Source organism: Ochotona princeps, chromosome 2 (assembly GCF_030435755.1).
Source record: "Ochotona princeps isolate mOchPri1 chromosome 2, mOchPri1.hap1, whole genome shotgun sequence".
In the NCBI taxonomy this organism is placed as follows: Eukaryota; Metazoa; Chordata; class Mammalia; order Lagomorpha; family Ochotonidae; genus Ochotona; species Ochotona princeps.
Genome location: NC_080833.1, coordinates 125,632,778 through 125,646,161, shown reverse-complemented (window position 1 = coordinate 125,646,161; position 13,384 = coordinate 125,632,778).

The following is a 13,384-nucleotide window of genomic DNA, read 5'->3' as shown; positions in this document are numbered from 1 at the left end:
TATGTGTAGTAGACTGGGTCAGGCCGTCCCACATCCCACTCAGCTCTCATACACATCAATGGGCATTGGAGCCTAGCTCACTGTGACCAATCCCATTCTCAAGCCCATACTCATGCTGGAGGGTGCCACTGCCTGTTGAGCCAGGCCTGTCTCCAGGCCTGGTACTGGTCACTGGTGGGAGCTACAGACCATCAGAAATCCCTATTATCACATTTTTCCCTAATAGAACCACTCCCAGCCCCCAATTCATGGCTTTTTAGGTGGTTCTGTGGTCTAGCCTGACAAGATTTGCCCACAGTTTCAGCTTCTATAGCCAATGCAGCAGCAAAGCCCAACCAGCCTGAATTTAACTGTGACTCATGCATACTCAAGTGGATATGATCACTTAGGCCAGCCTGATGAAGAAAGTGTGATGATGTCATTTCTAGTTGTCAGTTAGCAGGAGAGGGAGACGTGTGTTCTCAGTTACACTTGCATGGAGTGCAGTTTCCACTCGACTGAGTCATGATGGCGGGAGGGAATAAGCAAGTCTAGATTAACTGAATATTTCTGACTTTATTAGATCTCAAAACTTTCTTCATTAAACATGTCTTCACTTGCTGTGTGTTTGGAATAATTTCAGATATTTTATACAAATTATCTTTCATCTTTTAAAAATTATGTTATCAGGCCTGTTACTGGGACACAGCAAGCTGAACCATTCTGGCATTACCGTGGTTCAATGAATGTTAGCATCTCATTTTCAGAGCACTGGTTTCACTACCATCTACTCTGCTTTTGATCAGTTTCTGGGTAATGCACCTGCAATGGCAGTGAGTCATGTCAGTATTTGGGTTCCTGATCCCTGCATGGGAAGTCCCAATGGAGTTCTCTGCTACAGTTTTGAGCTGGCCACCCTGGGATTGGAGACACTGGGGCCATTGTGGGGGTGAACTAGTGAATGTTCTTTTGGTCTTTCCCAGTTTCTCAACAGTGTTTGTATTCTCTCAGAAAAAAATTATGTCCCTATCTAACACAAGGACACATTAGCTAAAAACAGATTACATTAAATGAAATATGTCTCATATATGACCCACTCTCACCTACTGAAGATTTGGGATGGGGGCAGATCAGACTGGGCAGGGTTACAACACACGTGGGCCTCATGTGAGCCAGGTCAGGGAAGAGCCAGGCTTGGTTCACCGTCCCTACTGGTGTAAGCATAAATTAGAGTGGGTGTGGGTTGGTTGGGCTTTGCCACAGCATCAGCTGGCAGATGCTGGCACTGGGGGATAATTCTGTCAAATTAAACTGTAGAACCACCTGGAAAGTCCATGATCCAGGAGCGGGTCAAGGAGGCAAATAGTGGGCACCTCCCTCTTGGGTTATCACTTCCACTGCAGAGCATGAAAAACAGGAATAGGGGCAGACCTGGCTGGACAGAACGGCACCCACCAACATGTGCGTGGGATGGATAGTGGGCCTGGATGGGTTGACTAGGTAGGCTCCAATGCCCAATGACATGTGTGAGAGCTGAATGGGATGTGAGGCAGACTGGACAAGACTGTGGTATATATGGGCAAGCACAGGAACCAGGGCAGGGCATGGGCCTTCTGGGGTTATTGCAGGTCATTCTGACTAGGCTGGAGCTCCCACTGGTTTGTGTGAGGGCTGAGTGTATGATGGTCAGAATCAGGCTGGACTGTTACACCCATTGGTTCGTGTGGTAGACAAGGCTGGAAACAGAACTGACCCAGCAATTGCAACCACCAGCATGTGTGTAATCCGACTGGGGCGACGGACTGGGCTGGACCCTGTATGACAGGTACACAGTAGAATCTGGTCTGGGATCACCCCAGACAAAGTTTCATTTGGGATCTCCCCAAATCAAACTGCCAGACTCAGAACCCAAACCATGAAGAGAAGTGCAGGTTCCATGGTCTGACCATGGAGTGCAAGTGTCAAAGCTGAATCTCCTCAGAGGCTCAGACAGAGCAATGGACAGCATAACCAGGTACATGGAGGATATGGCAGTCCATCAGAACCTGCAGAAAACAATGGTACCACAAAAGGGGATGGAGGACAGAACAAATCAATCAACATGTGTTGGCAGTGAAAATCTGGGCAAAAGGAGACACTAAGGTGGACTATGTCAGCCATTGGATTCTGCAACAATTTCATCATGCTTGGAAAGGCGAGATTAGCAGTAATTCCAAACTGATGAATTATCAAAACCACTGGAGAAGGATCCTCGGAGCATGTCCTACATGGGGGACCTGGATTGGTGGTAGGCTGGGTGGGGCTTCTCCGTATATCTCCCCCTTTACCCTAGCTACAGGAAAAAATAGCAATAATGTAAAAACAATGGTCTTACCCACATTCCAGTAGCCCTTGCCCTTTTGAGCCCTAATTAATTATGTTAAGATTGTCAAAATAAAGCAATTTCAAAAAGTAAATAAATCACACTATTATTTATGTGTTTTAGGGGATTTGAAGATATTAAGACCTGTGTTACTATAACAGAAACTTTTTTTAAAAATCTTAAAAATGTCACAGACAAGTTCAGTCAGCTGGTAATAGCACTGCATGTGTTGGCAAACACTCCCACAATAAAATTGAAAATTGAAGCATTATATGTGCTTATCAAAGAGCAGCAAAACCCACAATGATTTACCAAGGATTTAATTTAGTAATGTGAGAAAATAAAGAGCATGAGTAAAAACTGTAATAGCAATGGCAGATTTACTGTTTGGAAATGGATCATTCCAAGTGTCACCTGGTCTTAAGCACTAGTTGGAGTAACAGTGATTAAAAACTTGCAAAGAGGACCCAGTGCAGTGGCCTAGTGGCTAAAGTCCTCGACTTGAACATGCTGGGATCCCATATTGGTATTGGTTCTAATCCCAGAGACCCCGCTTCCTGTCTAGCACCCTGCTTGTAGCCTGGGAAAGCAGTTGAGGAAGCCCAAAGCCTTGGCACCCTGCACCCGCATGGGAGACCCAGAAGTGGATCTGGGCTTCTGGCTTCAGGTCAGTGCAGCACCAGCGATCGCAGTCACTAGGGGAGTGAATCATTGGACAGAAGATAGTTCTCTCTCTCCTACTCTCTGTATATATCTGACTTTGCAATATAAATAAATAAATCTTAAAAAAAAAACTTTCAAAGACATAGTAAAACATCCCTCCTGTTGACTGTTGTGGAGGATTGCAACATGTGACTTTTTAAAAATTTCTCATATTTCTTTTATAAGCTGCAAATATTGGGTACCACACATTCATTTTTTTTTAAAGATTTTTTCATTTTATTACAGCCAGATATACACAGAGGAGGAGAAACAGAGAGGAAGATCTTCCGTCCGATGATTCACTCCCCAAGTGAGCCGCAACGGGCCGGTGCGTGCCGATCCAAAGCCGGGAACCAGGACCTCTTCCAGGTCTCCCACATGGGTGCAGTAGCCCAATGCATTGGGCCATCCTCGACTGCTTTCCCAGGCCACAAGCAGGGAGCTGGATGGGAAGTGGAGCTGCCGGGATTAGAACCGGCGCCCATGTGGGATCCCGGGGCTTTCAAGGCGAGGACTTTAGCCGCTAGGCCACGCCGCCGGGCCCCACACATTCATTTTTATCCTTCCACTTTTTTTTAGAGATTTATTTTTATTGCAGTAAGTTATACAGAGAGGAGGAGAGAGAAAGAGGAAGATCTTCTGTCCAATGTTTCGCTTTCTAAGTGACCACAATGGCTGGTGCTACGTGAATCCAAAGCCAGGAGCCAGGAACTTCTTCCAGTTATCCCAAGCAGACGCAGGGTCCCAAAGCTTTGGGCCGTCCTTGACTGCTTTCCCAAGCCACAAGCAGGGAGCTGGTTAGGAAATGCAGCTGCGGGTATTAGAACTGGTCCATTACGGGATCCTGGCACGTTCAAGGTGATCCGATCTGGCCTCTTCTATGCTGCCATGCTGTTGCTCTGTTCCATGGGCTGCTGGCATCTCTTGACTACTAGCAAGGTGGCTTGGCCCTTTGTCTTCATGAGGACAGCTGCCATGGGCCGTGCCATGGAAGGAGGCAGGGAGAGAAGGAGGGGCTGCTTGCTCCCTGGTTCACTAGCAGGAAGAGCGACCACCCAGAGAGGAAAAAAATGAAGAAAACAACAGTGAAAACTCACCCAAGAAACAGCAGGCACTTCTGGCCACAGGGGTGCGTCAACATGACATGGTCAATGCTTTTGTCTGGGGAGTCAGGTCAGGCGAAAGATGTCATGGCAAACACGGGACTACCCTGTTTGAATGACAGATAAAAGCAGGGTAAGTGGCATTTTTCTTCCAGGAGAACTGTTATTGGACATTTCAGGTGGTTGATATCTACAAACCATGTGAGATGGATTTCTCTGTCTAGCTGGAGGTGGGAGAGAGTCCAGAGACACATCTTTTTGCCCTATGCATTTTCGCTCTTGTTCTCAATCATTGTCTATAAAAAAGGTCACACTTTCTCCATGGAATGTCATTGTGAAACAACTGCAAAGTTGAAATTCACACCAGGGAGATTCACTGTCTTCTCATCCACAGAGAAGCCAGAACAGAATCCAGGTCAGGCAGGCCTGCGGGCCTGGCTGCCCTCAGAGACACTCGTTGGCTGCTGCAGGTGGTTCTCAGACTTGGGGCGAGGTCCTATCCACCCACACCACGGGGATCAGGGCATTCTCAGGACCACCCTGAGCTCTACAGACTGGATCATCTGTCTGATTCAGTCATCTCCATAGGGGAACTGAGGGTCCCTAGAGATGACTGTGTCCCAGGGATCCTACTTGTCCTGCAGAATCCGATGCTCAAGATTCTCTCTCTCTCTCTTTCTCTCTCCTCCCCTCCCCCCCCCCCCAGTCATTCATCAATGATTGTCAGAGAACGATCATCCTCTTGGATCTGACTAATCTACCACCTTCTCCCCGACACTCTATTCTGGTCTCCAACACAGGTCTCACTGCAAAGCGAGTCCTTGGAGACCACTCACGAGTCCCCTAATACAGCTTAGCTGGGTCCTCTCATTGTCTTTCTCTTGGCATTCCTCCTTGCCCAGCACAGAGTGCAGTTGTGAGCGGGACACTGATGTTCCTTCTCCCCCCTCCTTCCTTCTGGCTATGGAGGCCTCTAGGACTACTGATGAAGTGTGCTGTGGGCAGCCTAGCAAAATGTTTTTCATTTTTCTCTTTGTTGTTGTTTGGGTTGCTATGTGTGCTACTCTTTGGGGTTGCTATGCTTGTGTTGCATTTTGTGCCCACTGCAAACGCCAGCTGAAGCGAGAGGAGAGCACAACACTCCGGAAATGAAGAAGCAAGGTAAGGTTGGCAGGCCAGACAGGGGATGGGGAAGGACCAGAAAGGCCTGCGGATGGGGGATGGACACTGGCGTTCTTCTTCTTCCTCCTTCCTCCTCCCTACTCCTTCCTTCCAGCTATGGCAGCCTCCAGGACTACTGACAAATTGTGCTGTGGGCAGCCTAGCAGCATGTTTTGCATTTTTCTCTTTGTTGCTGTTTGGGTTGTTCTTTGTGCTACTCTTTGGGGTTGCTATTTTTGTGTTGGGGAACAGATACTGGCGTTCCTCCTCTCCCTACGTCTTCCTCTCTCCTTCCTTCCAGGTATGGCAGGCCCCACAACTGAGGGTGTGTGCACTGGGGAGCCTAGGGGCATGTTTTATGTTTTTCTCTTCATTACTGTTGGGGCTGCTGTTTCTGCTGTTCTTTGGGGTGATTATTTTTCTGTTGTGTATTGGTCCCACCGCATAGCAGGATGGAAAGAGATGAGGGCACGATCCAGGAATGAAGAAGAAGTGAGGTAAGACCAGCTGGCAGGCCGGGTAGGGGACCGGAAAGGACGGTGGTGCAGCGGGCAGGCAGAGAAACCAGAGGCCAAAAAATAAAGCACAAAAGAAACTGCAGGCCCTGCAGCGGCTACAGTCAGCTGGGCCGCGCACGTTTTCGGCAGCAGGGAATTTAAATGAAATCAAAAGCTCTGGTTTTATATGCATGAAATGATCAAATTGTGTATTGGTATAAAGTGCTTTGTGTAGGAGGAGGCAGGGAAGGAGGGTTACAGAAGGCTTCATGAACGCCTTTCTGTGACACAGAGCTGAGGCCTCATGAACACTGATACTTATTTTCCCCAGCAGTGCGGAGCCGTCCTATGTAAACATACCATGCTATGTAAACACAGAAGGAGGAGGAGGAGGTGGAGGACCACAAGGAAGAGGAGGAGGACAAGGAGGAGACAAAGGAGACATCCAAGAACCTGCTGCTTGATGCTGCTGCAATAAGTCAATGAAGGCGCTCTCCAAGAGCCACTGAGCACTGCTCATAAGTAGATGATGAGTTAAGTTCTTGCTTGCAGACTGAATGTGTGTAGGAAGAGGGAGAGGGGAGAGTTAAACAGAACACCTCCTGAACTCTAAGAATGAATGCTAAATTCCTAAATGCTTGTTCATGACCTTGCTGTGGGAAATAGAGCCAAGGCCTCATTAACAATGATGCATCTTCTCTCCAGGTGTGCGGAACTTTCAATCATCAGCACGAGAAGAGGAGGTGACATCAGAGCAAGTGATCCCATCACACTCTCTAAACCAGCTAGTAATAAGTAGAAGCAAGATTCAAATCCAAGCCTATATAACTCAAAACCTAGGCTCAAGAGAGGTAGGTCCCCATTAGCCAGAACGAGGAATCTGGGTATCAACATCAAGTGATAAATTGTATCAAATATCTGAAAGCCTATTGATACACTTAGAAGCATGATTAATCATATGCAAAATCTTCCACTAAAAATATTGCACTGATGCTTTTCACGGCATGTTAGATGATAGTAGCAAATATTCATTGATAATCCCTTTGAATACAGTACTGATTTAGATACTATAAATTTAATGCAGGTTTGGTTGTATCAATATCACATCATCATAACTTACCCTTTTTAAAATTTTGTCTGCTACTCATCTATTAACTCTACTAGAAATATTACTTGTGATAATAAACAAAGCAAGATACGTTGAATATATATACATATATATATACATATGTATATATATATATACATATAAAACTTTATAAGGATAGTCACTCTTGTCTGGCAATGTATCCGTTGCTTAAAATGAATTTCTCCAGCTTAGATTCATGTTTGGAAAACCAGGTGGACAGATGTGTAGGGGTGACATCTGGCCCTTCCTGGGGGGACAGAAGCAAACTCTTCTCTGCATACCCACAGGAGCCAAATGAATTCTTCTGCACTGATTAGGCAATTTGTTGCCCAGCCCCTAGTCCACAAATCAAATTGGCTTGAGTGAGAAGTAAGAGAGAAGGAGAGAATGTTGGCCAGTGGCTGCAAGAGGAGAAGGAGATAGTTCCGTTTGTTTTATTAAGCCAATTAATGATGAGGCAGAATTTAGGGAAAGAAAGATACAACATGGCCATGAATGACTCTTTCCAGATAAATGGCCAGATATCAGATTCTGTAATAAGCACTTCCATCTATCACACACACACACACACACACACACACACATATACACATTACCTTTAGGGTACGGAGGAAGATACAGATCTTAAAAATACAAGATAAAATTCAGGAAACCTCATGAATATTGTAGAGTACTACAACCTTAAAGAATAAAGAGACCTTAGAAATCAGGTAATCCAGATATTGCAGACCCAAGGTTTACCAAATATGTATTGCATTCAGAGATGTTTGGTTGAGCCTACATTTTAGAGCAAGAAAGAAAAAGCACATAGAAAGTTCTGGGTCCTCTCATCCAAAGGGCAGCAATGAGCTGGAGCTGAGCAGCAACGGCCACCTTCAGAGAAACCATGGGCTGTGAGTTTGTTCATCTACATCTCTCCCTCTTGTTCTGGAATACAAGGTCTAGATGCCAAGGAATTAAATACAAAACAGGAGAGGGCCTAGTACTTACACCCACTTGCCTGACTCACATAGCATACCTGTAACTCCCCAGAGGCACTTCAGTTTAAGAGCTCTGTGAGGGTGCTGCATCCTCTGCTTTAAGAGAGCAGTGCCTTGGCCAGCGGAGGGAAGTAACTGACAAGTTCACAAAAAGCCACGCTTTCATTCTGGATCTAAGAAGTGGGGAGTATGGAAAATTAAATTCAGTTGTGTGGCTACCACAATGCCAAAATCTAAGAAGAAAGCTAAAATCTCAATCATCTTATTTAGGTAAGTCCCCCTTCCTCTCCATCCTACCTCCATTAAAAAAAAAAAAAAGACTCTCAAGTGTATAGAATAAACTTGCTGCCTGTCTGGCTTGGTATAGACAGTTACAATGAGGTCAATTTTAGATACGACTTCCCTTCATCCTGAAGGCATAATTTATTGAGGATCATACAAAATGCCCACCATAGACATGCAAAAATTGTCTGAAAAAAAGAGAGAAAGAAGGAAAGAAAGAAGAAAGAAAGAAAAAGAAACAGGAGAAAAGGATGTTTCCTCTTCAAAAAATCTAACTGATAAATCAGAAGGGAACTAAGATTTATTGAGTGATTGCATGTGACTTAGTTGCTTTGCACACATTTCGCAGATTAACCTGAACAGCAACAAACGAAGGAAAGTATTATTACTTCCAGCTCACAAGTGGAGATATGGAGGACCAGAGGCATTCAGGCACTTGCAGATGACTATTTAATCAGTGATCATGGATTCACATTCAAATTCTGAGGTGCATATTCAGAGCAGGGAATGTGCTCTGTCCATGCCTAGTCACAGTAATACTTCACTGGCACTCATTTTATAAGCCTGCCCATGCCCGAAGCCCACCGAGTGCTACCTCCAAAGACTGTCATTTGAATAAGGCAGGTTCTTCAGTATAGTTAAGTGACCTCCTGCTCTTCCTGTCACAGGTCATTGACCCCCAGGCAGGCGTTTACTAAAAGAATTAATAAAAATCTCCTGCCTCAGAATTATTACAGAAGTTGGTAAGAGAGGATTGCCTGAATGTACAGCTGAAACACGTTTGCTAATGAATAAGAACAATACCAAAAATCAAAGATTAGTAATTTAAAAATGAACACTTCTGAAGAGTCAGGCATTTAATTAAAAATTTACTTGCATTTTTTATCTATAATGAAGCAGTTCTCTAACCTCAAAACAATCTTTATAATAAGGCAAGAGTATGATTCCAAGTAAAACACCCCCCCGCCACACTTTAATCATAGCTATTATTTTTGAAAATTAAAGTGACTGAGGTCATTGTGATCTAGTTTAGGGTTTGCATAAGTTGGTGGTTCTTTTTTTTTGGCTTTGTGCTCTCTACATTACCAGTGAAATGTTATGGGTTTTGCTTTGTGCCCTTTTATGAGAGAGGTGAAATAATTTTAAACACAGACACACAATGAGTTTATTTATTTAGAAACTTGTTAGACTCTGGGAATTCAAATATTCAATGTTGACATTGTACAGAACTGGCCAGGAGCCAAAATGCAGTCTCCTGAGGGACCCATAGGACAAGGAATTCTGGCCTTTCTCTCCTCCCACGTGAGCTAAGGGTAGAAGCCATTAGCTATACCCACAGCAATATCTGAACCTCGCTCAAATCAGCTGCCCTAGCCAGGGAACTGCAAAGGAGGGTAAGTGTGTTTAGCTTTTTAGTACTGAACTGGAGCAGTATGTCACACTTTTGAGTTTTGTAAACAGTTTCTTTCCTATATAGACACATCTCTGAAGTTTCATGCATGGCATGTAGGCAAAGGTAATTAACAAGGATTACACTTGTTCATCCCACGGGGTGGGGTAGGGATGCTAATAGCCATCTGTGCAAAGCAGGAATGGACAGCAGCCCGCTCCCCCTGCTTGCTTGTCCCTTCCTCCGTTCTTCCTCACACTGGGTCTCATCACACAGTCAATTACCCTGAGAATCCCTGGTACAAAATCTAATTTTAGAATGAGGATCATGGCAGATGGAGTGGGAAGGAAGAGAGGGAACTAATGATTCATTCTGTACCTTCTTGGAGGAAAGAAAAGTAGACCTCCACAGAAAACTTGGGAAAACGCCTAGCCAGCAGCTTGCAGCTGAGGAAGGGATAACCACCCCTCCACAAACATATACCTAGCACCTTTACCTGGGGCCAGTCGCCCTTGACCCCTCAACACTGGCTTAGGCAGGAAGAGGACTTGCCCTTGCAGGAGAGAGCTGCTGAACTCAGGACCTGTGAGTGTGTGAGCATGTGTGTGCCTGTTTACACAGTCAGAGCACACCAGCTGGGGGAAGCTGGGCACATGCATGTGCGCGCACATACACACACACATACACACTCTGACCAAAACAGACACTCTGGCAGACAGTTGCCATGCTCTGGGATACAGAATCCCAGGACATGAACAGGCAATGCTATTCTAAGCTCTGGGACTCACAGGACAGCCTGGCAGCCTTGGTCTCTCTGTGTGAGGTGAGTGTACTTAAGGGGACATGTGTGAGGAATCCTCATCATGAGGTGGGATGGAAGGAAGACTCCAGAATTGTCAGATTCTCACATAAACACACAGCTTTATTAACACATGGATAGATGGATAGATGGATGGATGGATGGATGGTTGGTTGGTTGGCTCAGACAGCCTGATGGGATCACTTGCTCTGATGTCACCTCCTCTTCTCATGTGGACAAATGAAGGCTTCACATACCTGGAGAGAAGATGCATCATTGCTAATGAGGCCTTGGCTCTATTTCCCACAGCAAGGTCATGAGTCAAGCATTCAGGAGTTTAGCATTCATTCCTTAGGATTCAGGAGGCATTCTGTTAACTCTCCCCTCTCCCTCTTCCTACACACATTCAGTCTGCAAGCAGGGACTTCACTCATCATCTACTTATGAGCAGTGCTCAGTGGCTCTTGGAGAGCGCTTTCATTGCATACACAAGCCTCAATGAGTCTCAGCCAGGAATTATTTCTTTCTTTAGGTATTGACTTACTGCACCAGCATCAAACAGCAGTTTCTCGGATCTCTCCTTCTCCTCCTCTTCCTCGTCTTCGTGGTCTGCCACCTCCTCCCCCTGCTCCTGGCCCTCCACCAGCTCCTCGTGATCCTCTTCCTTGTCCTCCTCCACTTTCTATGTTTACGTAGCATGGTATGTTTACATAAGATGGCTCCGCACCCCTGGGGAAAATAAGTATCAGTGTTCATGAGGCCTCAGCTCTGTCTGTGCCACAGAAAGGCATTCATGAAGCCTTCTGTAACCCTCCCTCTCTCTCTCCTCCTACACAAAGCGCTTTATGCCAATACGCAATTTGATGATTTCACAGAAAAAAAGCAATACACAATTTGATAATTTCCTGCATAAAAACGAGGCTTTTTGATAACTTTGAAAATTACCTGCCACCAAAAACGTGAGGGGCCCTGAAGCCACTGGAGCTGCTGTTTTTTTCGTGCATTATTTCCCTCCGGTTGCTCCACCTGCTGCACCACAGGTCTCTCCCATCCTCAACTGTCCTTGTCAAGCTTTCCCCAGCATTCCCTGCCCTTGCCCATCCTCGCCCTTCTTTCCCCATCCTCACCAGCCCTTCCCGTCCTCACCCGGCCTTCCCTGTCCCAACCCCCCCCCTGCATCCTCGCCCATCCTTCCCCAGCTTCACCCGTCCTCCCCCAGCCTTCCCTCTCCTTCTCCAGCAACGCCCATCCTTCTGTGTCCTTCCGCGGCCTCACCTGTCCTCGCCGTCCTTGCCCGTCCTCCCCATCCTTGCTCATCCTTCCCTGTCACCGCCTATCTTTCCCTGACCTCCCTGGCCTTTCCAGTCCTTCCCTGGTCTCCCCCGTACTCGCTGGTCCTTCCGCATCCTCACCTGGCCTTCCCCGGCCTTCCCAGGCCTTTCCGGTCCTTCACCTTTCCCCTCCCCATCCTCGCCCATCCTTCTCTGTCACTGCCCGTCCTTCCCCGGCTTCCCCAGGCCTTTCCGGCCTTCCTCGTCCCCTGAACCGCCCCCCCGGTCCTTGCCGGTCCTTGCCCTTCATCCCCCATCCTCGCGGGTCCTTCCCGTCCTACCCCCATTCTCGCCCATCCTTCCCCGGCTTCACCCGTCCTCCCCGAGCCTTCCCTCTCCTTCTCCAGCAATGCCCATCCTTCTGTGTCCTTTCCCAGCCTCACCTGTCCTCGCCGTCCTTCCCCATCCTTGCTCATCCTTTCCTGGCCTCCTGGCCTTTCCGGTCCTTCCCTGCCCTCCCCCCTATTCGCTGGTCCTTCAGCATCCTCCCCTGGCCTTCCCTGGCCTCCCCAGGCCTTTCCAGCCTTCCTCGTCCCCTGCCGCCCCCCCCAGTCCTCGCCGGTCCTTCCCGTCCCCTCCCCATCCTCCTCATCCTTTCCTATCCTTCCCGGGCCTCCCCCCGGCCTTTCAGGTCCTTCCCCAGCCACCCCTGGCCTTTCTGGGCCTTTCTGGCCTTCCCCGTCCCCTGCCCAGCCTGCCGGCCTTACCTCGCTGCTGCTTCGTTTCTGGATTGTGCCCTCTCTTTCCATCTTGCTCTGTGGCGGGCACAAAAAAGAACACAAAAGTAGCAACCCCAAAGAGTTCCACAAACAGCAACACAAACAGTAACACAAAGAAGAAACAGGAAAACATAAAACATGCGGCTAGCCTCCCCGCCACTCCAAAGGCAACACATTCCGTCAATCATGGAGGCTGCCATTGCCGGAAGGAGGACGAAGGAGGCAGGAAGAGGAGGAACACAGTGTCCGTCCCCCATCCGCACTCCGCCGGAAGGAACCTTTGTGCCAGGCAGGGAGGAATGCGGTATTCCCCCAGTTTTAGCATTTCACACGTGCGCAGTTTTGTCCCTTCACTGCACGTGCATCTTCCACATTTGTTTGTTTTATTGAGCATGCGCAGTACTTCAGGGTTAGGGTACAGCTTGGGGTACAGGTAAGGAAATGGTTAGGATTAGGGTACTGGAAAGGGTACGGGTTAGGGTACAGGTACGGCTACTGGTACAGGTACGGGTCAGTGTTAGGGGTTAGGGTTAGGGTTAGGATTACAGTACGGGTTATGGTTAGGGTTAGGGCTAGGATTAGGCTTAGTGTATGGGTTAGGGTTCGGGTTAGGGTTCGGGTTCGGGTTAGGGTAAAGATACGGGTTAGGGTTAAGGTATGGGTTAGGGTTAGGGGTTAGGGTTAGTGTTAGGGTTCTGGTACAAGTTAGGGTTAGGGTATGGGTGCGTGTTTGGGTTAGGGTTAGGATTAAGGTTAGAGTATGGGTTAGGGTACGGGTATGGGTACAGGTTAGAGTATGGATAACAATTTGGGTAAAGTTTAGGCTTTGGGTACGGGTACGGGTATAGGTTAGTGTTACAGGTTAGGGTAAGGGTACAGGCTAGGGTTAGGGTTAGGGTTAGGGTTACAGTTAGGGATTAGGTGCAGGGTACAGGTTAGTGTTAGGGTTA